The sequence below is a fragment of the Littorina saxatilis genome, linkage group LG16 (assembly GCF_037325665.1).
Source record: "Littorina saxatilis isolate snail1 linkage group LG16, US_GU_Lsax_2.0, whole genome shotgun sequence".
Taxonomy (NCBI): Eukaryota; Metazoa; Mollusca; class Gastropoda; order Littorinimorpha; family Littorinidae; genus Littorina; species Littorina saxatilis.
The window spans coordinates 39,420,368-39,446,959 of NC_090260.1; the positions used below are offsets into that span (position 1 = coordinate 39,420,368).

Consider the following 26,592-nt stretch of genomic DNA (forward strand, 5'->3'; position numbering starts at 1 on the left):
ATTTGTTTAACGCAAGTTTAGGTTTCCAGGGCTCAGTCACTTGCTTAATGGTAGTGCCATATACCAGAAAAGGAATTGTGTGTGGCAAAATCATGATTATTCAGGTATCAGGCCTTAGAGTAAGAACTCAAAACTGAAGCTTTAAAAAAAGTGAACTTGATCAACCTTGCCTGTTAGAAGCAATTTTATTTTATGTATGGCTTCAGATAACATTTTAGAAGACACCCAGAGGGGATGTCACATTTCTGACTTTTCAGTATCCAAGATGGCGGCTAATTCAAAATGGCGGCCAACCCGGACGTAAGTCTGACACATAACATGATCAAGTAGCATCTCATTTTAAAGGTATTTTTAGAGAGGAATAGATATTTGACATCAGAAATGGTGCGAACATACTACCATTCATGTTAAAAGCATTTTAGCGTGAGCAATGCTTTTACGGCCAGGCATTTGTCAACTCATATACACTCTTCAAAAAAAGTTAAGGATCACTTTTTTACAAGCACGCCACCGAATTCTTTCATTTTTTAAAAATTATATGATTGAACAACCAAGGAGTAATGACAAACAAAGCAAAGATCGAACGTGACAACTTAGAGTGTGTCAAACGTGACAACCCTCGAAAATGGAATTGGTTTAAACTGTTTTATTCAACGTTTGTGCATTATTTACAAAAAACGCATATTGAGAAAACAACAACAAGCATAATGCTTATAGTGGTGTTTACAGTTTTCTAGAAAAATACATATAAATGGCGGCTATCATTGTACAGTTTAAATGAAAAGCAAGCAAACATGAAAAGAAAATTGAATGAAAATTGTACATCAAAACAAAAATCCGTTTAAGAATACATATATAATATTTATGGTATTAGCGAGTAAGAGATAGAGAGTGAGAGAAGGAGGGAGGGGGAGAGTGAGAGAGAGGGTGAGAGAGAGAGAGAGAGGGAGAGAGGGAGAGAGGGAGAGAGAGAGAGAGAGAGAGAGAGAGAGAGAGAGAGAGAGAGAGAGAGAGAGAGAGAGAGAGAGAGAGAGAGAGAGAGAGAGAGAGAGAGAGAGAGAGAGAGAGAGAGAGAGAGAGAGAGAGAGAGAGACGAGTAGACGTATCGATTGTGCTTTCACTTTACATGTTTATCTGTTCGAAACGGCCGGACTGTCCAATAAATTCCTGTACTGTTAAAAAGATTTTTTTGTTAATTTTTGTTTGCAAGGAGGGGTTTCCATGAAGTAGAATATCTGTGTGTATGAGGTTGTTGGTTAGTTTGTTGATTGTGTTGTTTCTTGCAGCTAAGTGTAAACGGCATTCTAGTAAAAAGTGTGTTGCAGTTTCTGTTCCATCACCACAGTCGCATACGCTGTTTTCCGCAAGGTGTCGCTCAACTAAGTCTTTCTTTAGATCACTAATTTTAAGTCTCATTTTTGTGTGGATTATTTGTGTTTGTCGACTGCCACTGTAGAAGTAAACGGGAATTTGTGTGTCGTCTTTTGTTAAGTAATGTTTAAATTCCCCGAGGGAGTCGGTTAACTGTATTTGTTCAGGTAGTTGGTTCCAGAGTACTGTTGTCGAAGGAAAAAAGGATGTTTTGTACGTTTCACACATGATAATATAACAACATCATTAAGAAGGAGCACAACAAATTTAAAACTTATGGTAAGTGCTCACATAAACATTCCTGAAATTTCATGGCGGATTATGATCAATGCGATACATTTTTTGAAAAAAGAGATGAGACAAAAAAACAAAATATATATATATATAAAAAAAAAATAATAAAAAAAATAAAATAAAATAAAACAAATTTTAAAAAAATTAAAAAAAAGAAAAGGAGAAAAACAGCAAGGAAAACTTAGTTTGAATTATCGAACACAATCTGTGTCAATACCGAAAACGAAAACAAATACAAAACGAGAACGAAAGACACAACAAAATATCAAAAAAAAGATGGGCCCCAAGTAATATATTTAGAAAAACCCACACCAACATCGAACTAAGGTGTCCCAAAGCGGTTTGATTTCTCAATATAGCTTTGGACAACAACAAAAATAGCACTATTTTCAAATATGGAAATGTTTGAATCACCTGTCAGGAGTGTGTCAATATTAACAAATTCTGGAGCTAATGTACCGATTGTTGTGGTTCTTGCATCATTAAACAGGGGACATGATAGCAAATAGTGATGAACAGTTTCAGCAAAATAACCACAAGAACATTCCGGGTTGTTTACTAGGTGGCGATTAAACATATCATATTGTAAATCACTCATTCCAAGTCTTAACCTGCAATGCAAAACTTCAGTTTTGCGATTTGGGGAATAGTAATATGGTGGAATTGAAATATCAAAAGCTGTGAAATGTCGCTTGAACAGACCAACATAATCACATTGTTGTATATTTTCAGGCAACTTATTCCAGAGACTAGTTGCAGAAGGAATAAAAGATGACTTGTACAAATCTGATTTACACTGGGGAGTCTTACGCTCTAGTGGGTGTCTGTGGTGTTAGGGATTTAGGTCAGAAACAAGAGGTGGCAATAGAACGTTGAGGTAATTTGGTACATTGCCGTGGACCATTTTATAATATAACATTAATTTGTGACGGCGTCTTCGCTCTTTAAGTGGTATAAAGCCAGATTCTGTATACACTTTTTCGTGTGAAGTGCCTTTAACAGCACCAACAATAATTCGAATGGATTCGAGTTGCAGCTTCTCCAGCTCATCTGAAAGCTTCTTTGTACAATTATCCCACACAACATCACAATAATCAAAATGAGGTAAAATAAAAGATTTATACATTGCTTCCAGGGATCTTCGACTGAGCCTATATTTATAAGATTTTAAACAAGCCACAAGTACTCGACAAGTTGCCACAATAGACTGTATGTGTAAGGCCCATTTACAATTATCTTGAAAAATAACACCTAAATGTTTATGACTTTCTTTTTCTATGAGGGCTACATCGCCAAAAACAAGGGGAAATTTCTGTATACATCTTTGACCGGAAAAGGATATTAACTCTGTTTTCGACTGATTAAATTTCACTTTCCATTTAATGGCCCAGTTTGCAATCTTACCTAAATCAGAATTGAGTATTTCAGTTCTACGGAAAGGGTCATCGAGGCTTAAATACATTCTGGTATCATCTGCAAATAGTTTAATCACTGATTCAATATTATCAACAATGTCGTTTATATAAACCAAAAAGAGGAGAGGTCCTAATACTGACCCTTGGGGAACACCCGCAGAAACCGGCAAAAACTGTGACTTACAACCTTTTACCACAACACATTGTTTTCTTTCCCTCAAATAATTATCAAACCAAAAATACAACTGTCCCCTTATGCCAATAGCGTATAACTTTTTCATCAAACCCTTGTGCCAAACTCTGTCGAAAGCTTTTGACACGTCAAAGAAAATCGCCTGTGATGTTATCTTATCATCAAAAGCTTTGCATATATCATTATACAAACAAATGAGTTGGTATACAGTTGAATCACATGGAATAAAACCGGACTGAACTGGTGTTAACAGGTTATACTCCTTCAAATAAGCAAACACGTGACATTGTACACACCTTTCCATAACTTTACCTACACAGCTAAGAAGTGATATTGGTCGGTAATTTGAACATAATTCCTTTTCACCTTTTTTATATATCGGAATTACATTAGCTATCTTCCATATTGCAGGAACTGTGGCTTCTTCGAGAGATCTGTTGAATAATGTAGTGAGTGGCATCGCAATAATATCTGCACATGCAGCCAGAACTCTATTTGAAACAGAATCAGGACCAGAGGCTTTGCGTACATCAAGATTCTTCAACATAGTAAGCACGTGTGCAGCATCAATAATCAAAAAATCAATGGTGGTATTCTGTTCTCTAACTTCAGGAACTTCATCATCATCATCATCCAATACCGATTGTTTTACAAAACATTCATTGAATACTGTTGCTTTTTCTACATTGGAATAATAAACACGGCCATTGTTTTCGATGGGAGGAAATTCATTTGAAGACATACCTTTGCGTGACATAAACGACTTTACTAATTTCTACTAATCTTTATTGCCAAAACAGTATTGTGAACTAACACGATTATCCAATTATTTTAAATATTCTGCTTTCCTCAATCAAATAACATCAGTTAATTTATTGCGAATTCTTCGGAAAAAATCCCAGATCCAAACAGAATTCAATAGTTTTGCTAATGTGTGTATCTTTTTCTTTTTATCAATCAGTCGTTTAATACCGTCAGTCATCCAGGGTGTATCCGCTTCTCTCACAGTTATTTCTTTAACTAGCATACATTGTGTAACCATATCCATCAGGGTATCTGAAAATGCCTCTGCTGCTTCGTCAATCGAACTGAGTGAGACCATACTCGTCCAATCCACATTACATAATTTTTCCTTTAAACTGACAACGTCCAATTTGGAATAATTATAAATCAACCGTTTATAACTTGCTTTGCCTATACTATACTGAAAGGCATAAATTCTGCAAATAGTGCATTGAACGATTTTGCTCTCAAACGAAAATCAGATTGAACCTGTAATTTGTAGTTGACATCTTGAGTGTCGGAGCAAATGTTTCACGCTGTCAGCGTGCGCTTTGCAGTATTGCTGATCCAGCCACAGCTCACTGTGCTAATAAAGACAATGGGCTGAACGGGAGACAATAACGTAAAAAAGATAGTGTATGGCCCTATAAAATGCAACTGGCTGTTTGGCTGTATCAGATATCGCAACCATGCCACAACTTGATGAAGGAGAGAGACAGCAAGCGATTGGGATGCTTACAGCTGGCCAAAGCATTGAACGTGATGAACACTAAACGTTTTCCGAAATCATTGCGCTTGAACTCAGTCATTTTTTTTTGAAAAATTGTCATTTCATGATGTTCTATTCAAAATCAATAAAGCGAAGGTTTATAAACACTAAAATGGCCAATAAATAAAATATTCAAACATTGAAAACATTCACCACTGAGTTGATTTTTTGTGATTTTTTAAAGTTCAGTTTGCGGAATGTATGCCTCTCGGTATATTTCCTTTAACAATTGCAAGCGGGACCGAATGGTCACTGCAGATTGGCGGTAAAACCTGAATTTCTTCAACAATATCAGGGCTTGGTGTCAAAATCAAATCTATGCACGTTGACGTTGTTTCTGTAATTCGTGTAGGTTGTTTGACTAACTGGAACGTTTCTGTTCGATGTGGGGGTATACTTCGTTCTAAGGGGCGGCGTCTGTGGTAGGGGTTGTTGGCTGCTACGAGAGGTGGGAGTGCTGCTTGTAGGTATGGGGGGGTCTTGTCGTGAATAATTTTATGGAACATTGTTAGTTTATGACGGTTACGCCTTTCAGATAATGATTGGAGTCCAGATTCTCCGTAAAGCTTAAAATGACTGGTTCCGCGGACAGCTCCGATGATTGTTCGTATTGCATCTAGGTTTAACTTTTCGAGTTCATCTGTTAGGGTTTTGCTACAATTGTCCCATACTATGTCGCAATAATCAAAGTGTGGTAGAATGAAGGATTTAAACATAATTTCCAATGATTTTCGACTCAGTCTATATTTGTATGTACGCAAGCAAGCTACGAGAGTTCTGCACTTTGCAACAAGAGATTTTATATGTTCATCCCATTTACAGTTGTTTTGTATTATTATTCCTAAGTGTTTGTGATTTTGGGAACTTTCAAGGATGGTATTGCCTAAGTTTAGATCTGCGATATCAGGGGTTCTTTGTGTACAAAAGTTCACCAATTCAGTTTTTGCATGGTTAAATGGTACCTTCCATGTTTCTGCCCAATTAACAATTTTTTCAAGATCTGAGTTTAAAATTTCGGCACGGATGTTGTGATTGGCTAAAGACAAGTACATGCAAGTGTCGTCAGCAAAAAGCTTAATCGTAGATTTTATATCACGTACAATGTCGTTTACATAAATTAAGAAGAGCAAAGGTCCAAGCACTGAACCTTGAGGAACTCCCGCTGCTACTGGAAGATAAGTTGATTTACTGCCTTTTAACACAACTGCTTGCTTTCGATCTGTTAGGTAGTCTGTAAACCAGTTTAATAATGGCCCATTAAATCCAGCGGCTTCGAGTTTATGCAATAAGCCCCGGTGCCAAACTCTATCGAATGCTTTGGATATATCAAAGAAGATTGCTTGGGTAGTTATTCTATTATCGAGTGATTTGCATATGTCATTGTATATTGTAAGAAGCTGGTAAACAGTTGAGTCTCCAGGGATGATCCCGGACTGCGACTCTGTAATGATATTGTTTTGTGTTAAGTAGTCAAAGACATGAATTTGTATACATTTCTCTAGTGTTTTGCCAACACAGCTTAGGAGAGAGATTGGACGATAATTACTACATGTACTACAATGTGAATCAGTGTCAATAACGCGTGTGACCTCCGTTGTGTGCCAGGCATTCAACACATCGTTGGCGCATGGAGAGGATCAGGTTGCATATGAATGCTCTGGGAACTCCATTCCACTCCTGCTGGAGCCATTGCAGCAGTTGACCCAGATTGGCAGGAGGAGGGTGATGTTGCTGTACCCGACGACAAAGCTCGTCACACATGTGCTCTGTGGGGTTCAGGTCCGGGCTGTTGGCTGGCCACAGCATCTTGTTGACCCTGGCCTGCTGGATGAAGGTGTTTACAGCTGCAGAGCGATGGGGAGGTGCGTTGTCATCCTGAAGAATCGCACGAGGGCCGATCGCTTGAAGGGCTGGAACGACCAGGGGTTGCAGGATCTCATTCTGGTAGCAGACACCGGTCAAGTTGCCCACTACATGGTACAGAGGTGTCCTTAGACGTGTGGTGATCCCTCCCCAGACCATCACAGAGCCTCCGCCAAAACGCTGTCGTTCCAGAACAGCGCCTTCTGCGAAGCGCTCTCCGCGACGCCTCCACACTCGGATGCGACCATCAGCAGGTTCCAAGCAAAAGCGAGACTCATCTGTAAACAACACCTGAGCCCACTGCTGACGTTGCCTCCTCACAAGTTGAGTGCACCAGGCTCGGCGAGCTGCTCGGTAATTAGCAGTCAGGGTTGTTCCTCGGACTGGACGCATTGCACGAAAGCCAAAGTTGTGTAAGCGGTTTCGGATCGTCTGACCACTAACAACAGTGTCGGTGGTAGCTTGTAGGCGTTGCCTAATGTTGTTTGTCGTAGCCATTCTTTGTTGCATGGCCTGCCTCTGAATGAAGCGATCCTCTCTTTGTGTGGTGACTCTGGGCCGACCAGAACGTTGTCGCTCCTGCACTCTTCCAGTTGCGTGGAATCTCTGTTTTAGTCTGATGATGACAGAGGGAGCCACTGCAAGCCTCTGGGCCACTTGCCTGGCAGCAACACCGTCTTGTAGCCATTCTATTGCCCTTCCTCTATCCAAATCGCTCAGTTTTCTTCGTGGGGGCATGTTGCTACTGTGCATAATTGTGTCAGCGTGTCAACCTTTAAACACAAGCTGATGAGCGATGTTCATAGCCAGGACCCTGTTGTAGCACGTGCATCACAACCTTTTGCCCTGGCATGCGTTCCGCAAATTTCATGGGGCTATAAAAAACACCCTTTTTCTTTCAAAATGCAGAAGCTTTTGAGAAGTCCCACAAAGGGAAATAATTCTGCCTGCCAAACAAATTCTAGGTCAAGACTAATTGTTCATTTGTTAATTCAAACACATTAATCTTTTAATTATTATGTCGATGTTTAATTTGTTGGCCATTTTTTATAATTAGATCCGTTTTTTCAACCGATCCTTAACTTTTTTTGAAGAGTGTATATGACTGGGAGCAAGCAAAATACTTTCAACAAATTGAATATTGAAAAAAAGAACGTTTTCAAACACATTTTATATTAAATCTAAATAAGTGAAACGAAGTTCACATTATTGTTTAATAATCGTTATCTTGATATCACAAACTGTTAATCATTTAGCAATCTTGTTCAAGGTACTCATTATGATTAAGGATGAAACAAATTTGCTGTACACTAATAAGTTACAAACAAGTCGCGTAAGGCGAAAATACAACATTTAGTCAAGTAGCTGTCGAACTCACAGAATGAAACTGAACGCAATGCAACGCAACAAGACCGTATACTCGTAGCATCGTCAGTCCACCGCTCATGGCAAAGGCCGTGAAATTGACAAGAAGAGTGGGGTAGTAGTTGCGCTGAGAAGGATAGCGCGCTTTTCTGTACCTCTCTTCGTTTTAACTTTCTGAGCGTGTTTTTAATCCAAACATATCATATCTATATGTTTTTGGAATCAGGAACCGACAAGGAATAAGATGAAAGTGTTTTTAAATTGATTTTGAAAATTTAATTTTGATAATAATTTTTATATATTTAATTTTCAGAGCTTGTTCTTAATCCAAATATAACATATTTATATGTTTTTGGAATCAGCAAATGATGGAAAATAAAATGAACGTAAAGTTGGATCGTTTTATAAAAAAAAAAATTTTTTCTCACAATTTTCAGATTTTTAATGACCAAAGTCATCAATTTATTTTTAAGCCACCAAGCTGAAATGCAATACCGAAATCCGGGCTTCGTCGAAGATTACTTGACCAAAATTTCAACCAATTTGGTTAAAAAATGAGGGCGTGACAGTGCTGCCTCAACTTTCACGAAAAGCCGGATATGACGTCATCAAAGACATTTATCAAAAAAATGAAAAAAACGTTCGGGGATATCATACCCAGGAACTCTCATGTCAAATGTTATAAAGATCGGTCCAGTAGTTTAGTCTGAATCGCTCTACACACACATACAGACACACACACACACGCACATACACCACGACCCTCGTCTCGATTCCCCCCTCTACGTTAAAACATTTAGTCAAAACTTGACTAAATGTAAAAATACAATGGACAAACAAACACACAAAGAATAAAACAATACAATGGACAATGACATAACAAAAATAAAAGTTAAAAACATAAACCGCTTAACTGCTCTCTTTCAAAATAATGTTGTTTTAAAAATATACACAATATGCCTTCAAATACAGAAACGGAAATAGGCATAACTTGTGACACTTTTAATGAATCAGAAACAATTTTGAAACCCATAAAACAAAAAGTAGACACACGTTTTACCCTCTACCCTCATCTCTCTTCTTTCATGGAACGATACATTTGAACAAGTACATGTTTGCCTTGAATACAGTATAAATGAAGATATAATGATCAGATTCATTAGACATTGAATTGATGAATGTTCTGTTACACTTTTGAAATATGTACGAAACTACAGATTCCTAACTTCAGCTTTCATACATTGAAAAAAGTAAAACTGCAACCACAAAGGTACAATCGTGACTTAGTATTCAAACTTGCCCTTTGCCACATTGTTGCATGCAGATTTGTTTCTAACGTTAACTACCTTGTAAGCGTCCAGTCGCGAGCAAACGCCCAACCATACTTCATGTCAACAACTGTGTATAGGATATAATACCTTTTAACCACCCCCATCCCTTCCATGCCACACACATACACACACACACACACACAAAGGTACAAAAACAGTTTCTTAAAGATGTTAACCTCTTCGCAAAATGCTGAGATATAATTCCAGTGAATAATAACAATATGCTGCGATGAGGTCATACCGTTGAGTTCATTCTTTTGCAACAGCAGTCTGGATAGTCATGCCAAAAGTGGACGAAGAAATGACAGATTCATCTAGTACGTGTTGAAGAGGTCGACCTAGGTTGACTTAAAGAGATCGAATGAACGGACTTTTTTTTTTAATACGCAGTGTTTGACACGTATCTTACCACCATCACCCAGCCCCACCCCTTCTCTCTCTCCAGGATTTTGCTAGATGGCTTTGATCAGGACACATGAACTTAGCAACAATTATAATAATTTAGTGTGTGCAAGTTTGAGACTTTTTTTTAGACACACGTGCTGCTGCTCGTAACGCTGGATATACGAAGCAGATCTTGAGTTATCATTTTCATTCGTGATATGAGCATTTGTTTAAAACTATGACGCAAAGTGATTGTTGTGGTGAGTTTTCATGTTCCATTCTGGCGAGGCACTTGCATACACACGAACGTGTCTGTGTCACAGAGAAAGTTACACGGAGAGTATAGTCATTTTTGCACAGCAACAATCCCACTAGCATGCTCATACCAAGTGATCAAATACCGCTATTTCTCATGAGGAATAGATTCTGTACAGGGTAAAGTAACTAGAAACACCCACCCCCTACTTTTGGGCGTAAGGGGGATGGGCGCTTACAAGGTAGTTTACGATACAGGTCATTTCTAGATTGTCTCAGGTCAGGACTTAAGTTTAGTGCCACTGCAGATTAAGATCAGTGGGCGGCACCAACATAGCTTTTTTTCGGATTTCTCTCTCTCTCTCTCTCTCTCTCTCTCTCTCTCTCTCTCTCTCTCTCTCTCTCTCTCTCTCTCTCTCTCTCTCTCTCTCTCTCTCTCTCTCTCTCTCTCACAAAGCAATGAAACTTTCAGTGAAATAAGGTTTCTGCAGTATATATTCTTTGCACAGGCACAATGTTGCACATGCCAAAGCGAGACGTGTGCATCTGCAAGGCATGTTTCTTTTGAAGAACACCCACATGAGGTCAGTTCCATGCCGGCAGCAGAAGCAGGTTCCGAGGTGAGAAGTGTGTGTTGAAGGAAAATAGTGTCAGGTTCTGATCTTCTTAACTCCCAACCACTCTCCTGAAACGGTGGAATACGTTCGAGTGTTTCACTTCTCTTCCAGATCAATGTACATCAACCAGAAGAAAAACAAACATTCCCCATGTGTTGTAGTTCACGTGATCACATTCTGCGAAGTATTGGAGCATCTCAGCAAATGAAGAGAGAAACAAAAGCCAGTCACTGTCTCCAAGTGATCGTGTGAAGCGCAGAAGAACAAACACCAGTTGCATGTATACTGTTCAAAAAAAGAAACGCATAGCTTGTAATATTTGGTTAATTTAGTTATATGGCTACAAGGATATCCACCAAACTGCAGAAAATGTTTATCTGGTCGTCGACCTTTCGTCCATTGCCACAAGTGAGCTCTGCACGTGACGCATGCGTTATCAGTGGCTACAATGTCAAAATTGCTCATTTGGCATGACCACTCGTCATGCTTCAGTGTAATCTCGTGAAACTCGGGGAATATTGAGCTCTCACCATGTCTTCCAAAACCCATAAAAGCGGATTGTTCGCCACAAAGAAATCAGACGACAATTCAGCGACGAAAGATGGCCCGATTGAGCAGAGAAGACCGCCAAATTGCATTGGGTCGTTTACAAGCAGGCCAAAGTCAAAGTGCAATCGCCAGGCACTTCCACGTGTCCCAGAGCACCATCAGTAGACTGTGGGTCAGGTTTCAAGCCACTGGCTCCGTTGCTGACTTGCCACGAGCGGGAAGACCAAGGGCGACAACTGCTACTCACGACCGCTTCATACGGCTCCGCCACCTCCGGAATCGTTTCCTGTCGGCCTCATCTTCTGTCCAGGCTCTCCCCGGGCCACACCGATTATCGGACCAGACCGTGCGGAACCGCCTGCATGAAGCTGGTTTGAGAGCTCGCAGACCTCACAGAGGAGCTGTCCTCACCCGCCGCCATCGCCAGAACCGAGTGCAGTGGGGCAACCAGCACCTTCGCTGGACCGTCCGGAATCACTGGAGACACGTGTGGTTCAGCGACGAGTCCTACTTCCTGCTCCAGCGACATGATGGTCGGAGGAGGGTCTACCGGAGAGTAAACGAACGTTACGCGCCCAACTGTGTGGATGAGGCACCCGTTCATGGTGGTGGAGGCGTCATGGTGTGGGGGGCGATCAATACCGCTGGAAGGAGCACCCTGGTGCACGTCCAAGGGCGCATAACTGCCCAGCGATACGTGGAGGAAATTCTGCGCCCACACGCCCTTCCTCTTCTGGCTGACCAGGATGCCATATTCCAGCAGGACAACGCTCGCCCGCACACAGCACGACTCACCACCCAGTTCCTCACCGACCACCATGTCCAGGTGCTTCCCTGGCCATCCATGTCGCCAGACATGAACCCGATAGAACACCTCTGGGATGAATTGGACAGACGTGTGCGCAGGCGAGAAGAAGCGCCGGCAAATCACCGCGATCTATTGCAGGCACTTCAGGAGGAGTGGGACACCATCCCACAGCAAGATATCCGGCATCTGATCCAGTCCATGCCCAGAAGGTGCCGGGCAGTTGTTGCTGCTCAAGGCAGTCACACCCCCTACTGACTTGACAGCCTCGGCACCCAATCGTATTGATTGACTGATTGATTTGAAGATGCAAATGAACTGTGTGTGCATTCAACTGTGTCCATACCAAATTTCAAACAAATAATCTAAATATTGGATTTTCTGTTAATTTTTTCGAAAAATAAAACAAATTTGGCAAGTAGCAACTATGCGTTTCTTTTTTTGAACAGTATAGGTTCTCCAGAACTGACATATATATGCGGAAAACTGGCAAAGAAGAGCCCATAGAGCTTTCAAAGTGAGTTTGTCGGCATTGTTTGTGGGAGCTGTGGTTTCTCCAATGCTCAAGATTTCGTCAAGTCATGAAGATTTCATGTACCGCCTAATCACCTTCAAAAAGTGTATGTGCAAATGAAAGACCCCCATCTTTCGAACTGTTCCGTTTGCGTTGCCATATTGCAGCATTTTGGCCTCGCAGCACAGATGCTTGTCAAACGCCTTCAAATAGTTTTGTCATTGCTTGACTTTTCTTGATCACTGTCCAAATGGTGTCAAAGGCTGTCCAGAGCCTTGTCATGAGCGGACATGGGCCAACTGAATATTCACCTCCCTGGAACTTTTTCTCAATCTGGCTGCTGTCTTAGGCAAGTCAGCAACTGCACACTATGATAATGTCTTGTCCTCGGGATTGTTCAACTCATGTCAACGTTTTCATAAAATGTTATATCATAGATTCAGATTCATTCACTGATGAAATATGTGTCCCCTGGTCTGCCGATATTTCCTCAAGTGGACTTTGTTGGCGTTTACGCAGTTATGCCAAATGTGTGTTGCTACTGAAGGACGAATAGCACACGTTATGCCAGACGAGCTTCTTCTTCTTCTTCTGCGTTCGTGGGCTGAAACTCCCACGCCTATTGCACGAGTGGATTTTCACGTGAATGACCGTTTTTACCTCGCCATTTAGGCAGCCATACGCCGCTTTCGGAGGAAGCATGCAGGGTATTTTCGTGTTTCTATAAGCCTCATAACTCTGACATGAATACAAAATCTTTCCACACGAAGGGGGGTAATAGGTACCAGCAGGTCTGCACATAAGTTGACCTGGGAGATCGGAAAAATCTCCACCTTAACGCACCATGCGCGGCCGGGATTCGATCCCACGACCTACCGCTTTGGTGGCCGGCGTCTTACCACAAACCCAGCTTTAATGCCCGTCTAGAGCTAGATGTGCTGATCTTTTGATAAATAACGCTTTATTTTCTGATTTAAAGTGAAAATTTGTAAAATTGCAGTTTAGCTGTAAGAGTTCTCACGGTCAGAGGAGGGGGGGGGTAATATCTAGGGCAGAGGGATGGGAACGGAAGAATTAGGAAACCTGACAGTTGACGGCTAGCAGGGGTAGCGGCGGGGAGGGGAGGGCAGGTAGAGTGCGGATGGTGGGTATGCGTGGGCGTGAGAAAGTAGTCACTGAGGAAGGGAGGGTGAAACTCTGGAACTGGAGGGAACTGAGGGTTAGTTGTAGGTCACTCAGTCGCCAGCCGCGCTACAGCAAAGCAGCAATTTCAATTCGGCATGGAGTTTTCGCTATCCGAGTGGATAGAGAAACACGAAATTGGAGAGGATGTGCAAGCTGCATTGAAAAAAGAAGGCTTGCTTGGCCAAAAGGCCCATAAGTGCCTTTGCTTGATTGAAAACCAGGACTTGAAAGACCTGCGGTTGTGCAAGGCAGACTTTCTGCTTTTGAAGGAAGCAGTGAAAGAGATACAAGAAGACAATGGTGGCGGGCCTTTGTGTGGACCAACAATCGGTGTCCCCCTAGGGGCTCCAGCTCAGAAACAAAAGCAGAGCCGAATGACTTTGGATGATCTGCTACAGCCTGTCCAGGGTCAAGGCAAACAGCCCCAGTCGGACAGGGTCGACCTGGACCCAAGCGTGTACCTGACAGCCAGGAGAAAAGACTCAGGTGAGTCAGCCCTTAGGGTGGTGGATTTTATTTCATCAGCGGCAAGGGAGAGTGAAGAGATCGACCTGGGTGGAGGGATATCTCTGAAAATGGCAGGGCAAAAACAAAAGCTCGAAAGAGTGAGCCCAGCTATGTGGATGGCGGCCAACGGCCGAATAATGGCGGAACTCATCAAAAACGGAGAGTTGGACACCGAAGAGTCAGTGTTTGATTACATTGCTTACACGGTGAAGGTGTCGGAGCTGGCGTGCAGATACACGTGGGCTTCTGTACTCATGTACGACGACGAGTACAGGAGTCTGCAGGCGGCGACCGGCCATCGATGGGGGGCCGATACTCCTCACCTGTCAGTGGTGGCGTTGCGGGAGAAGCCCATAGGAACAGGACAACAGCGCCAGCAACCTGGTACTAACGTGGCGGCACCGAACAAGCGTCGGACTAACGCGAAGGGAATACCGTTCTGCCTACAGTGGAACAAAGGGAACTGCACCTACGGCGACAGGTGCAACTTTGACCATAGTTGTGCTACCTGTGGTAAGGCGGACCATCCGTCTAAAGATCACGCACTGGCAGGCAGCGGTAAAGCAGCGGCCGCGGCGACTACTAGCATCGCCTAGGACAACGCGCAGCAGGCTTCAGCAAGGGTAGGTCCCCCACTTTCCAGCTTAGTTAGAACTGAAAAAACTTTTTCTGGGAATTTTGTTGGAAAAACAGGGTCCATAAGTAGCAAATTAGACGTGTGGGAAGAAGAACTGCGGCATGATAGAGACAGAAAATATTTGCTAGACGGAATTAGACACGGATTTCGTTTGATACCTGAAAACATAGCGGTAGATAAGGTTGAAGTTAGAAATCATCAGTCAGCCAAACAACATAAAGACGGGGTCGAGAAAGAACTCCTAGACCAGATTAGCAAAGGACATTATATTGTTACTAACACTAAGCCAGACATTGTGAGTGCATTGGCAGCAATACCTAAAGATGATGGTGATATACGGGTCATTCACGACGCTAGCAGGCCACGTGGGGCAGCTATGAATGATTATGTCTCTGCTGACCCAGTTCAGTTCCAAACTCTAGAAGAGGCTTGTAGACTAGCAAAACCTGGGTACTGGTGTGCAAAAGTGGATTTAAAATCAGCGTATCGCTCAGTCGCTATTCATCCTGATAATTACAGCGTAACGGGATTGAAATGGAAGTTTCATAATGACACTCACTCTACGTATATGTTTGATACTCGCTTGCCCTTTGGGTCCTGTCTGGGACCCTCTATATTTCACCGCTTGTCACAAGCTGTAAGGAGGTGCATGGCCAGGAAAGGTTACAAAGATGTGGTAGTTTACATAGATGATTTCTTGATAGTAGCCCCTACGTACGACACGTGCAACGCAGCGCTGCATTGTCTGATTAGGTTGTTGCGTAAGTTAGGGTTCCTTATTAGCTGGAAAAAAGTGGTGGGGCCAACCCAGAAAATCACCTTTCTGGGGGTGGACATCGACACGCGGGCGAGCACCTTGTCCTTGGGTAAAGACAAACTCAACAAACTGGAAGAGCGGCTTCGGCAGTTTCAGCATAGAAAGCGGGCAACGAAACTCCAATTGCAGAGCATAGCTGGGCTTCTTAATTGGGCGTGCCAGGCAGTGCGAGGAGGAAAATTTTTTCTTCGCCGTATTCTGGACTTAATCGCCCCGCTGCAGCAGCAAAGCCACAAGGTCAGATTGACCTCAGGCTTTAAAGGCGATCTCTCGTGGTGGCTTACTTATCTACGAGTTTTCAACGGAACTGTGTTTTTCAACGAGCAAACAAATGTGCGCGTACACGTGGACGCTTGTAATCAAGCAGCGGGTGCATTCTGCCAAGGGGATTGGCTCTATACTGTGTTTCACTGTGATCTGCCAGCAGCGGAAAAGCTGCATATAAATTATAAAGAGGTGTGTGCAGTTTTTCAGGCAGTGAAGCAGTGGGCCCCCTTGTGGAAAGGCAGAACGGTAATAGTGCAAACTGATAGTACCGTCACAAAAGGCATTATCAACAAGGGACGTTCGCGAAATGCGTTTGTGAACAGGCTTCTCAGGCAAATGTTTTGGATATGTGCGAAACATGACTGTGTTGTGCGGGCTATTTCTGTGTCAGGAAGCATCAATATTGTGGCTGATACTGTGTCTCGGTTGCATGAACGAGACAACATAGCTAAGTTGTTTGTGTTGTTGTCCAATTGGTGGCATGGTAAAGGTGGAGAAATATTTGATTTAACCAAACATATGTCTACTAAGGCTTTGTTATGTCTGTCCAATAGGCGAGTCAAGTGGTCTCAAGGTTGAGCTCAGACGGGAAGTGGCGATTTTTCGAGGACAGACATTTGCGACAAACACTAAAAGAACATATTCGACGCATCTGAGGATTTACCTTGACTTTTGTGAAAAACTGTGTATTGCGCCGGTGCCTGCTGATGAAGAGACTGTTACATTATATGCTGCATATTTAGCGCGCACTCGAAAGCCTTCAACTGTGAGACAATACCTTAACATTGTGAGGCTGTTGCACATAGAGTGTGGATTGGTCAACCCAATGCAAGACTCGTGGCTTGTGAAAAGTACACTAAAAGGCATTGAACGGATTAAAGGATGTGCTGTGCAGCGGAAGACACCCATAACACCAGAGGTGTTAATGAAAATAAAAGGAAAGTTGCGTTTGCATGTAACACTGGACTGCATATTTTGGGCAGCATGTCTTGTCCTCTTTTTCGGGTTGTTACGCAAATCCAATGTGTTCGGCCAGGTGTTTGACCCTGAGAAGCAATTGACAAGGGACAGTTTTATTGCTGACGAGAATGGGTCTTTAACTGTGGTGGTCCGTTGGAGCAAAACAATTCAGCGGCGAGAACGGACTCACACTATCGTGTTACCAAGCATAGTACCACACCCGCTCTGTCCAGTGACAGCTGTTGTGAAATCGTTCCAGTGCACTACGCCCGCTGCTCCAAACTCTCAGGCCTTTCCTATGGCCAGCTCGAAATTCGATGCCAAATTAAAAACACTGGCAGGCAAAGATTACTCTAGCCATAGCTTCCGAAGAGGTGGTGCCACCCACGCTCTCAGTTGTGGGATTCCCGGTGAGGTCATTAAGGTGCTTGGGGACTGGCAGTCGAACTGTTACCTTTCCTATTTGGATCAGCTGCCATGCAAAATGCTGGACTTCTACCGACATATGTTTGCAAAGAAACTCTAACAAACATGGTTCTCCTTGGTTCGAATTTTGGGTGGAGGAATGGGTGCCTCCCATTCCTATTTGGGTGAACATTGACCTGAAGGTCATGTGTCAGTGTTTATTCAATGTGGAATATAAATGAATAAAGAGGCCCCCATGCTTTGTATCCCAAAATTCGTACTTCACGTGTTGTAACTGTGAGTGTGTGTGTGTGTGTGTGTGTGTGTGTGTGTGTGTGTGTGTCTGTGTGGGTCTGTGTGAGTGATTGTGTGTGTGTGTGTGTGTGTGTGTGTGAGCGTGCATGCTTGCGTGCATGTGTGGATGGGTGTGCGTCTGTGTGTGTGCGTGTGGGTGTGGGAGCTGAGGCGAGGGGGAGGGGTTATTGAGTATCGTAGCAGCTAAGTGAAAATTTGTAAAATTGCAGTTTAGCTGTAAGAGTTCTCACGGTCAGAGGAGGGGGGGGGGTAAGATCTAGGGCAGAGGGATGGGAACGGAAGAATTAGGAAATCTGACAGATGATGGCTAGCAGGGGTAGCGGCGGGGAGGGGAGGGCAGGTAGAGTGCGGATGGTGGGTATGCGTGGGCGTGAGAAAGTAGTCACTGAGGAAGGGAGGGTGAAACTCTGGAACTGGAGGGAACTGAGGGTTAGTTGTAGGTCACTCAGTCGCCAGCCGCGCTACAGCAAAGCAGCAATTTCAATTCGAACCCACCACCTTCCCCATCACCTCCTTTGTACAGGTGTCGCAATATCTGCCGCGAAGGCTGCTGCATTATGGTTAGCTTTTTATTGCATGTCTTAAATACTCTAAACAGGAGACTTAGGTCTCGAATGTACTCATTATATATTTGGGTCGGGGGGCTCTATTCGGTGTTCTTTTGTTTGTGAAATAGATATGTGATTCGTATGTACATGTATTCATAATTAATGATCTGTTTCTGACAGCTTCATGTTTTGTCTTGTATGTTTTTATGTTCCATTTTGGCAAATGTCTTGGGTGAACATTGACCTGAAGGTCATGTGTCAGTGTTTATTCAATGTGGAATATAAATGAATAAAGAGGCCCCCATGCTTTGTATCCCAAAATTCGTACTTCACGTGTTGTAACTGTGAGTGTGTGTGTGTGTGTGTGTGTGTGTGTGTGTGTGGGTCTGTGTGTGTGGGTCTGTGTGAGTGATTGTGTGTATGTTTGTGTGTGTGTGAGCGTGCATGCTTGCGTGCATGTGTGGATGGGTGTGCGTCTGTGTGTGTGCGTGTGGGTGTGGGAGCTGAGGCGAGGGGGAGGGGTTATTGAGTATCGTAGCAGCTAAATGCTTTTGGAATATATTAGTCGGGTAGCTGAAATCTGTAGCTTGCCAAAAAAATGGGACGCTAAACGTTGAGGGTTACAAGCATCCACCTGGTCTCAATGGAGAGTCTGGACGTGGAGTAGTGTAGTCTAGGTAGGTGGACATTCTGAATTTGGTTTGTTTGGCCGCCATGACTCTTTTCAAAATGGCCGCCTGAAAATCTTATGCGGGCCATATCTCACGTGTTATATGGACTAAAGTGACAAACTAAAGGGCTACATATATGTATTTTGACATGAAGAATTCAAATATGCAAGAATAAACATGATCTAAGTAGGTGGACATTCTGAATTTGGATGTTATGGCCGCCATGACACTTTTCAAAATGGCCGCCACAATCTACATTTTTCTTCATATCTCAGCTTATATTTGGGATAAACTCAAAAACATGGAGTCAATTCCTATGTTTTGCATGATGACAAAGTCAACGGTGGCACAAAAAATAACCCTAACATTCACATTTCCTTACAAAAATTAAATATTTGACAAAATAGCTCTGTGCGATGTACGAATTTAGTAAGTATTATCTTTCTGAATTTGCTATCTTAGACAATGCCATATCAGCGTCCAAAGAGTTTACTCCATATTGCTTTGGAGAACAACAAATTGAAATCAATGATGACAAGAAAATACGAACATTGGGTGATGATATAAACTGAAAATTGTAATACTTCTGAAACACCAATGATACTATATAGCATAATTATCATGCTAATTATGCACTTTCAGTACACAACAACTCTGACTCTTCAATACACAAGAACAATGTCAAATACCATAGTACAACATGATGCACAAACGTTTATGCATTACACTCGTTAGGTCTTCTTTTTTTAGCAATGAACATGTAATGTTGGCACAATAATGGGTATGTAACATTATAAGAAACGATTTGTCGCTTCTGGATCACTGAGTATGACAGGCTACATGCCTCCATGGAAACAGAACAATAGGTTTTCAGGCACAAAGTGGTATTTCAAGGCTTAGTTGCGTAGCCCTGCCAAAGTGTGTGGGTTTCTGCAGTCTTTGCATCGGCATGCTCTTGTGCATCCCTGTCCACTGGGCCAACATCTGCAGCGTCTTGTAGCACAAGATGTGCAGCCACAATCTATGAGCTCGAGAAAACGTTGTCTTGTGTCAGTTGTGGGTGCACGACTCAGCAGGATGGGCTCAATCACGTCGCCAGTCTCCTTCGTGACCAGCTTCCATCCACTGTTGACAACAGCCGGTAGGTGTGGCTTAGTTTCCAGAGCCCGCCTCCACACAAGTGCCTGGTAGTGAGATCTCTTGATGTGTAGGTTCAAAGCATCTTGTGTGGGGGGGGGGGGAGTTTTCAAGCGTTTTCTTCACGCTGTGGAAAACGTCGCATCGCAGCGGCTGTGTGGACGTGGGCTGGGTGTTCGGGTTGTAGAGTTTGCAGACAAATGATTCTGCATCCATGAGCACTTCCTCATCAGGAAAGTCTTCCATGCCAAGTCTTTGAAGAAGATGGGGATTGTCGAGGAAAACATTCCATGCAGATTTCTTCCCAATGCCAGCAAACTGGCTGGTGCTGTCAGAACCTGTGATTGCATGGAATGCCAGCAATGATTCTCTTTGTTGGTCAGTGATGTTAATTTGATGCACAGGCACAAAGTGCTTCTTCCGGGGTGTTCCTGTTTGCATCCACACAAAGATACTGAGCTGTGGTTGGGGAGCGACAAGTAGAACAAGAACATCAGTGTCACGGCTGACGATGACTACTTGTGGATATCCTTGTTCTCTTGCTTCTTTGGCATGAAGAAGCATTCTGGTATCTGCCTCTTCATGCTCAACAGATGACAGATGTGTGACATCTCTGTCAGATGACGACCAGACCTTTTCGGCATCAGAAAAGCCACCGCTCAGCACCAGCTCTTTTCCAGGCTCATTCCTGAAATTCTTTGCCAGCTCTTCGCAAAGGAAGTTGGCCAAGCTGGCCTTGTTCTCCTCCAATAGTATGAATCTGTCCCATTTGCCTAGAGCTTGAGTGCGTGACAGTACATTCCTTCTTATCCCTTTCTTGCCGTCAGTTCTCTTGCCTCGAGTCGTCGATTTGATTGTTTGTTTGATGTACCTGTCAAATACCAAGTCAACTCTGGTGCAGGAGTGTGAGAAGTACTTGTCAACGTGTTCTGCAACATTGTCACTCCACTCTCCCAAAGTCTTTGCTCCCATCCGATTCCCCACGACTTGTATCATCGCCATCCCATCAACTATGGTGCAGGTTGTGCTTGGAGCTGGAGCAGCATTCTGTGGCAAATTTTGCTGAAGTATTTTGGCCAGATCAGCTTTGTTTCTTGGCAGTCGCAATCTGCAGTCAGCAGTTGCTAGCGAGAGAGGCACTCCACAAAGCTCTTGTTCCAACATCTTGTTGATGTCAACATCCCGTCCTGCTTCCACAGCTGTTATCACACGTCTGAACAAGTCCCTGTCGGCTTTGAGGGAAACCGTTTTCTCCTTTCCAGTGTTGACTTCAAGTGTGTACGTGCTCTCCAAGGTGCAGAGTTTCTTGGTTTTGATTCTGTCATGGAAAAGAGTCTCTTTCAGGACAAATTTTCTGCACAAACTCTGAGATGACTTCCTTTCCTGTTTCCTCTGCTGTTAGCAAGTCATGTTTCACAACATCACTGGCAACGTCACAAGTTGTGAGTGAAATCAGGTCTGGTGATGGGTGAGCAAAGGGGTTGAATGTCTGAAACAAGTTGATGAGTTTCTGTAGATCATCTTGATCCTGTTTCAACCTCTTTTTCCCGAAGTCCTTGTGTACACAGTCGTGCTCGTCATCTTCATCAGCAGCACTAGACAGGCCAAACATGGCCTGAGTGTCCTTAGCCAGCTGAGACCTTGCGCTGAGTGTCAATTATTAATTATGGTACAGTAGTATTCATTTGGTAATTTGGTTGTTATTTTGAGCATGATTAGGCACAACAATGACTGAAAAACGCGAGAATTTCACGCAGAATGGACATATTTTTCGAAGAAATCATACAATGCACTACTTATATCATGTTTATTCTTGCATATTTGAATTCTTCATGTCAAAATACATAAATATAGCCCTTTAGTTTGTCACTTTAGTCCATATAACACATGAGATATGGCCCGCATAAGATTTTCAGGCGGCCATTTTGAAAAGTGTCATGGCGGCCAAACAAACCAAATTCAGAATGTCCACCTACCTAGACTCCACTACTCCACGTCTAGACTCTCCATTGAGACCAGGTGGATGCTTGTAACCCTCAACGTTTAGCATTTTGCACTTTTCTGAACTCAGCTACCCGACTATATGGTCATTATACTGTAGCCTTTCTACAATGATGTCAGTAACGTTGCGCAGGGAATCCTACGTTACCGTTCTCAGCAGATTGCTATTTTGCTTGTTTTCCGCAAATCCTGGCAACAATTGCTGAGTCTGAGTCAATTCAAGAAGCTTTCTCACGACTCATAGATGGTTACATGTTGCTGAATTTCACAATGTCAAGAGTCTTGAAACCAACTGTTAAGATTGAAAGGATTAAAGACATACGGAATATGCAAAAATGATAACTTAAAAATGTCAAATATCGCCTTTTCCATTTTTCCAACAAAAATAAAACATTTGTCAACGCCTTTATCACATTAATAAACATAGTAACAGACACTAAATGTACCCACAAACACCAACTATGAGCGAAAATGTGTGAAAATTCCTGTTTCAATGTCCGCCATTTCGTTTTCAATATGGCGGCCAGAATATTAGTGGAACAAGGTGACATCCCCTCTGGAGATGTTCACGGACATCTAATTGAAGCATCCAGATGGGATGTCAGCTTCTTTCAAGCAAGGTTGACCAAGTTCACCATGTCCGACTGGAGCTATCTCTCTACCTGGCGAGTAGAAATGTTCATCTACTCGCGGGTAAAGAAAAGTTGCTGAAACAAATTAGTGGTTTGGCTGGTAAAGTTTGCTCTCTCCCTAGCACATTTTCAGGCTAGTACATCATTTGTTAGTATTTCAGGGCTGGGTCTGCCAGTTCCAGTAACAGTCATAACAGTAACACTTGTCACTTGATTAACAGTTGTTCGGCTTCAAAGTTCCATTTGTTTGTTTGTTTGCTTAACGCCCAGCCGACCACGAAGGGCCATATCAGGGCGGTGCTGCTTTGACATATAACGTGCGCCACACACAAGACAGAAGTCGCAGCACAGGCTTCATGTCTCACCCAGTCACATTATTCTGACACCGGACCAACCAGTCCTAGCACTAACCCCATAATGCCAGACGCTAAAAAAATGCTGTTTTATTCTTGTCATTATCATCATATGACTATGAGTACATTTAGTCTCATGTCCCTGTGTTTTACTTGTAATGTGCTGGAGATGAGTGTGTGCTACATTTTTTTTAATGTTAAGAACACTCAACAGTGTGTGGTTCAGTCAGTATATCAGTTTCATAGTCATACCATATATTGCTACATTCTGACAATCTTCACATTTCTGTTCTGTTTATTCTGGTCATTATCATGATATGAGTACATCTAGTCCATTAGCATGTGTTTTAATGCTCTTCAGATAAGGGTTTGCTATATTTTGTGTACAGTCAAAAACACTCAACCAGGGGTGGTTCAGTTAGTGCACGAGTCTGGTACCATTTGGTTACCCCCTTTTAAGACCTCCAAAAATCTGAGAAAATCAAGTCTTTAAAAAGGAGGGAGTTTTAAAATGGGGGTAATTTTACAGAGGTTATGAACAGAAAGTCTGAGAAAACAAGGTCTTCCAAAGGAGGGAGTCTTAAATTGGGGGGGTCTTAAAGGGGGGTTCCACTTGTTTGACCATGGTGTGTGCATGTGAAATGTTAAAACTCTTTTGCTTGATATTGAATCTGAAGATGATGAATGGGTTTGTTACATTCTGACAATCTTCACATTTCTTTTCTGTTTTATTCTGGTCATTATCGTCATTTGTGTACAATCAGTCTATTTTCTTGTGTTTTACTCTTGATGTACTGGAGATAAGTGTGTACTACAGGTTTTGTTATGTCGAGAACACTGAACAATCTGTGGTTCAGTCAGTACATTACATTCTGAACTAATGTGTTTTCAAAGTGAGATTATGGTGAGTTGGAGTTGGATTGTAGTTTGCGATAATCACACATGATTGTACATGATATAACCACTGATGGTTTTTGTTTAGGAACTCCCCTGGTTTAATTTTACTTTCATTTTGCTTCATCAATTTTATTTTATTTAGCCCATCTGAAATCTATGTTTGATGGGTGTTGCTTTTAATTTTATAATTATGGGTTTTAGTTTCCAGAAATACTCTGAGAGCTGGATTAGAGGTCCATATTATGTCAATACATATTTTGTCTCATATTGTCTGTTTCTTTGAAAAATGTTTTATTTGGTTTCACTTGTGTAAATACTTGTGTCTGTTTTGACATTTGAATTAAGCGACAATCCTTCCCATGTAAACGGTTTTCACATGACAGACTTTGACTTAAACTTTGTAATTTGGTCTCTATTTTGGCATTTCTGACGTTTTCTAGCTTTGAACAACAAACCAGCAACAAAAAATTAGAGACAGAAAAGACCTTTTTAATTGGATGTACCTGTATAAAAAGCAGCTCAGTCACTGCACTTCTTAAGATGAATGCAAAAAGTGCAGAACGATTTCTAATTAATTTTGTGAAACCAACTTATAGTGATGTTATTTCCCTTTTATTTGCTCGTTTTGGGTTTTGATTGCATGATCTTTGTGGACATAATTCAGATGTTTATGTTAATCACTTTTTCGTTATGATGTTGTTTGATCGAGTCTGAACATCTTGTTGGATGGTTTACAATTATTTGATTAAATTTTTTTTATATGGTTTCTGAATCTGTTCTTTTTTGACGACTAGCCTCTCTCTCTCTCTCTCTCTCTCTCTCTCTCTCTCTCTCTCTCTCTCTCTCTTTCTCTCTCTCTCTGTCTGTCTCTCTCTGTCTGTCTGTCTGTCTCTCTCTCTGTCTGTCTGTCTCTCTCTCTCTCTCTATCTCTCTATCTCACTCTCTTTCTCTTTTAAACTAGCTCTTTGCAAGAAATTTAAATAATGAGATCCATTTGCATCCACTGTTTTATTTTCACTTTTGGACTCAAAAGCTTTGAAACCAAACATATGATACACATACATTCTGAAGCAAAGAGTTTTCCTTCTAAGGTTTTTGTAAAACAAGTCAAACAAAACTCTCCACACATTGTATAGACAGTCCTTCCTGTGCAAAAACAGATCGGGTCACTGTCTGGGAGTGGGCCTTAAAGCATTGATACACAAATCAAGATGAAATAAACCTAACAAAAAAAACCACTACCGGTGACCATATACTGTTTACTTTTAAGATGGAAGTTATGATACCACTGAAAATAACTATATTTCTTTACATTACTCCCAACATTAATTTACTATTGTATATTAATTTTCCGACTTTAGTGTACACCCTTTAATCATCTTGATACTAAATATAGCAAGAACCCAATTTCTCATATCAACCCACTTACCTACTTTAGTGTGCACTGTGTGAAAATCAAAAATATAATTCTAAATATAGAAGAAACCCACTTTTAACATCAACCCATTTTTTCCAGTCATTTTTGTGGGACACCTGAATAATATTTTGCAAATATTTTATACTTGCACAGATAGATAGACAGCAATGAAGCTTATGACGCAATTGTGGAAGCGTAGGACTAACGGAAATGCTGGAACCCATTTGTGCCCGTTTTGACAGGTCACCCACTGTTATATACTCATAGGAAAAAGTTAGGGACCACTTACGCAAACAAACACAGCTTCCAAACCACCAAACAAAATTGAATCAAATTTGTAACATGTTTAATTCATTATCTCTGCGATCCTTTTCCAAAATATGGTGACATTTCATTCACGCATTACGTGTCAACAAGCTCTGAAACAACATGGGGTCGAAAACTAAATTTGCAAGTTCCGAACAGTTCAGTAATGGGTGTGTCCGCCGCGTTTTGCGATGCCTTCTGCAGTCCTGTTCCGCATCGAGTTTACCAGCTTCCTGCAGAAGGCCTGAGGAATGGCCTGCCATTCGATTTGCAGGAACTGAAGAAATTGCTGCAGGTTCCTTGGGGGTGGGTGGTTGTTCCTCACTCGCCTGTCCAGCTCATCCCACAGGTGCTCAATGGGGTTGAAATCAGGGCTGCAGGCCGGCCAGTTCATCCTGGTGACACCAGCCTGCTGGATGAAGTTGTTGACCAGCCTCGCTCTGTGAGGTGTCGCGTTATCGTCCTGGAACACAGCCTGCACACCAATCTGGTGTAGATCGGGTAGAACCAAAGGGGCGACAATCTCATCTCTGTAGCGCTGGCCCGTCAGGTTGCCAACAATGTGGTAGAGGGGGGTTCCGTGTCGAAAACTGAAGGCCCCCCACACCCTGATGGAGCCCCCGCCGAAGGCCACCCTCTCCTGCACCAGACCGCTGTTGTACCGCTCACCCTGACTCCTCCATACACGAGCCCGACCTTCATGGTGCAGATTAAAGCGGGACTCATCGCTGAACAGCACATCGGCCCATTGCTGGCGTGTCCACCTGGCATGGTTGTGACAGAACGCCAAACGAGCCTGGCGATGAGCTGCTGTACTTCGTGCAGGGGTTTGCGGATGTTTTTTTTGTGCTGACGTTGGTGTTTGTTGCCACCCTCAGCTGGCCCCTGATGATGTTTGCAGTGGTGCCTCGCTGCTGCAGAGCGTGTCTTCTGATGAAGCGATCTTCACGCTGTGTTGTCTTCTTAGGCCGTCCTGACCTGGGCCTCTCCAGAACGCTGTTGGTGGCCTGGAACTTCTGATGCAGCCTG

General features: G+C 42.6%; 1 protein-coding gene across 1 annotated transcript in view; it reads right to left on the reverse strand.

Moving 5' to 3' along the window:
* LOC138951045 (uncharacterized) overlaps positions 1-26,592 on the reverse strand; it is a 511,167-nt gene that overhangs the window by 242,581 nt on the left and 241,994 nt on the right. The window lies entirely within an intron of this gene.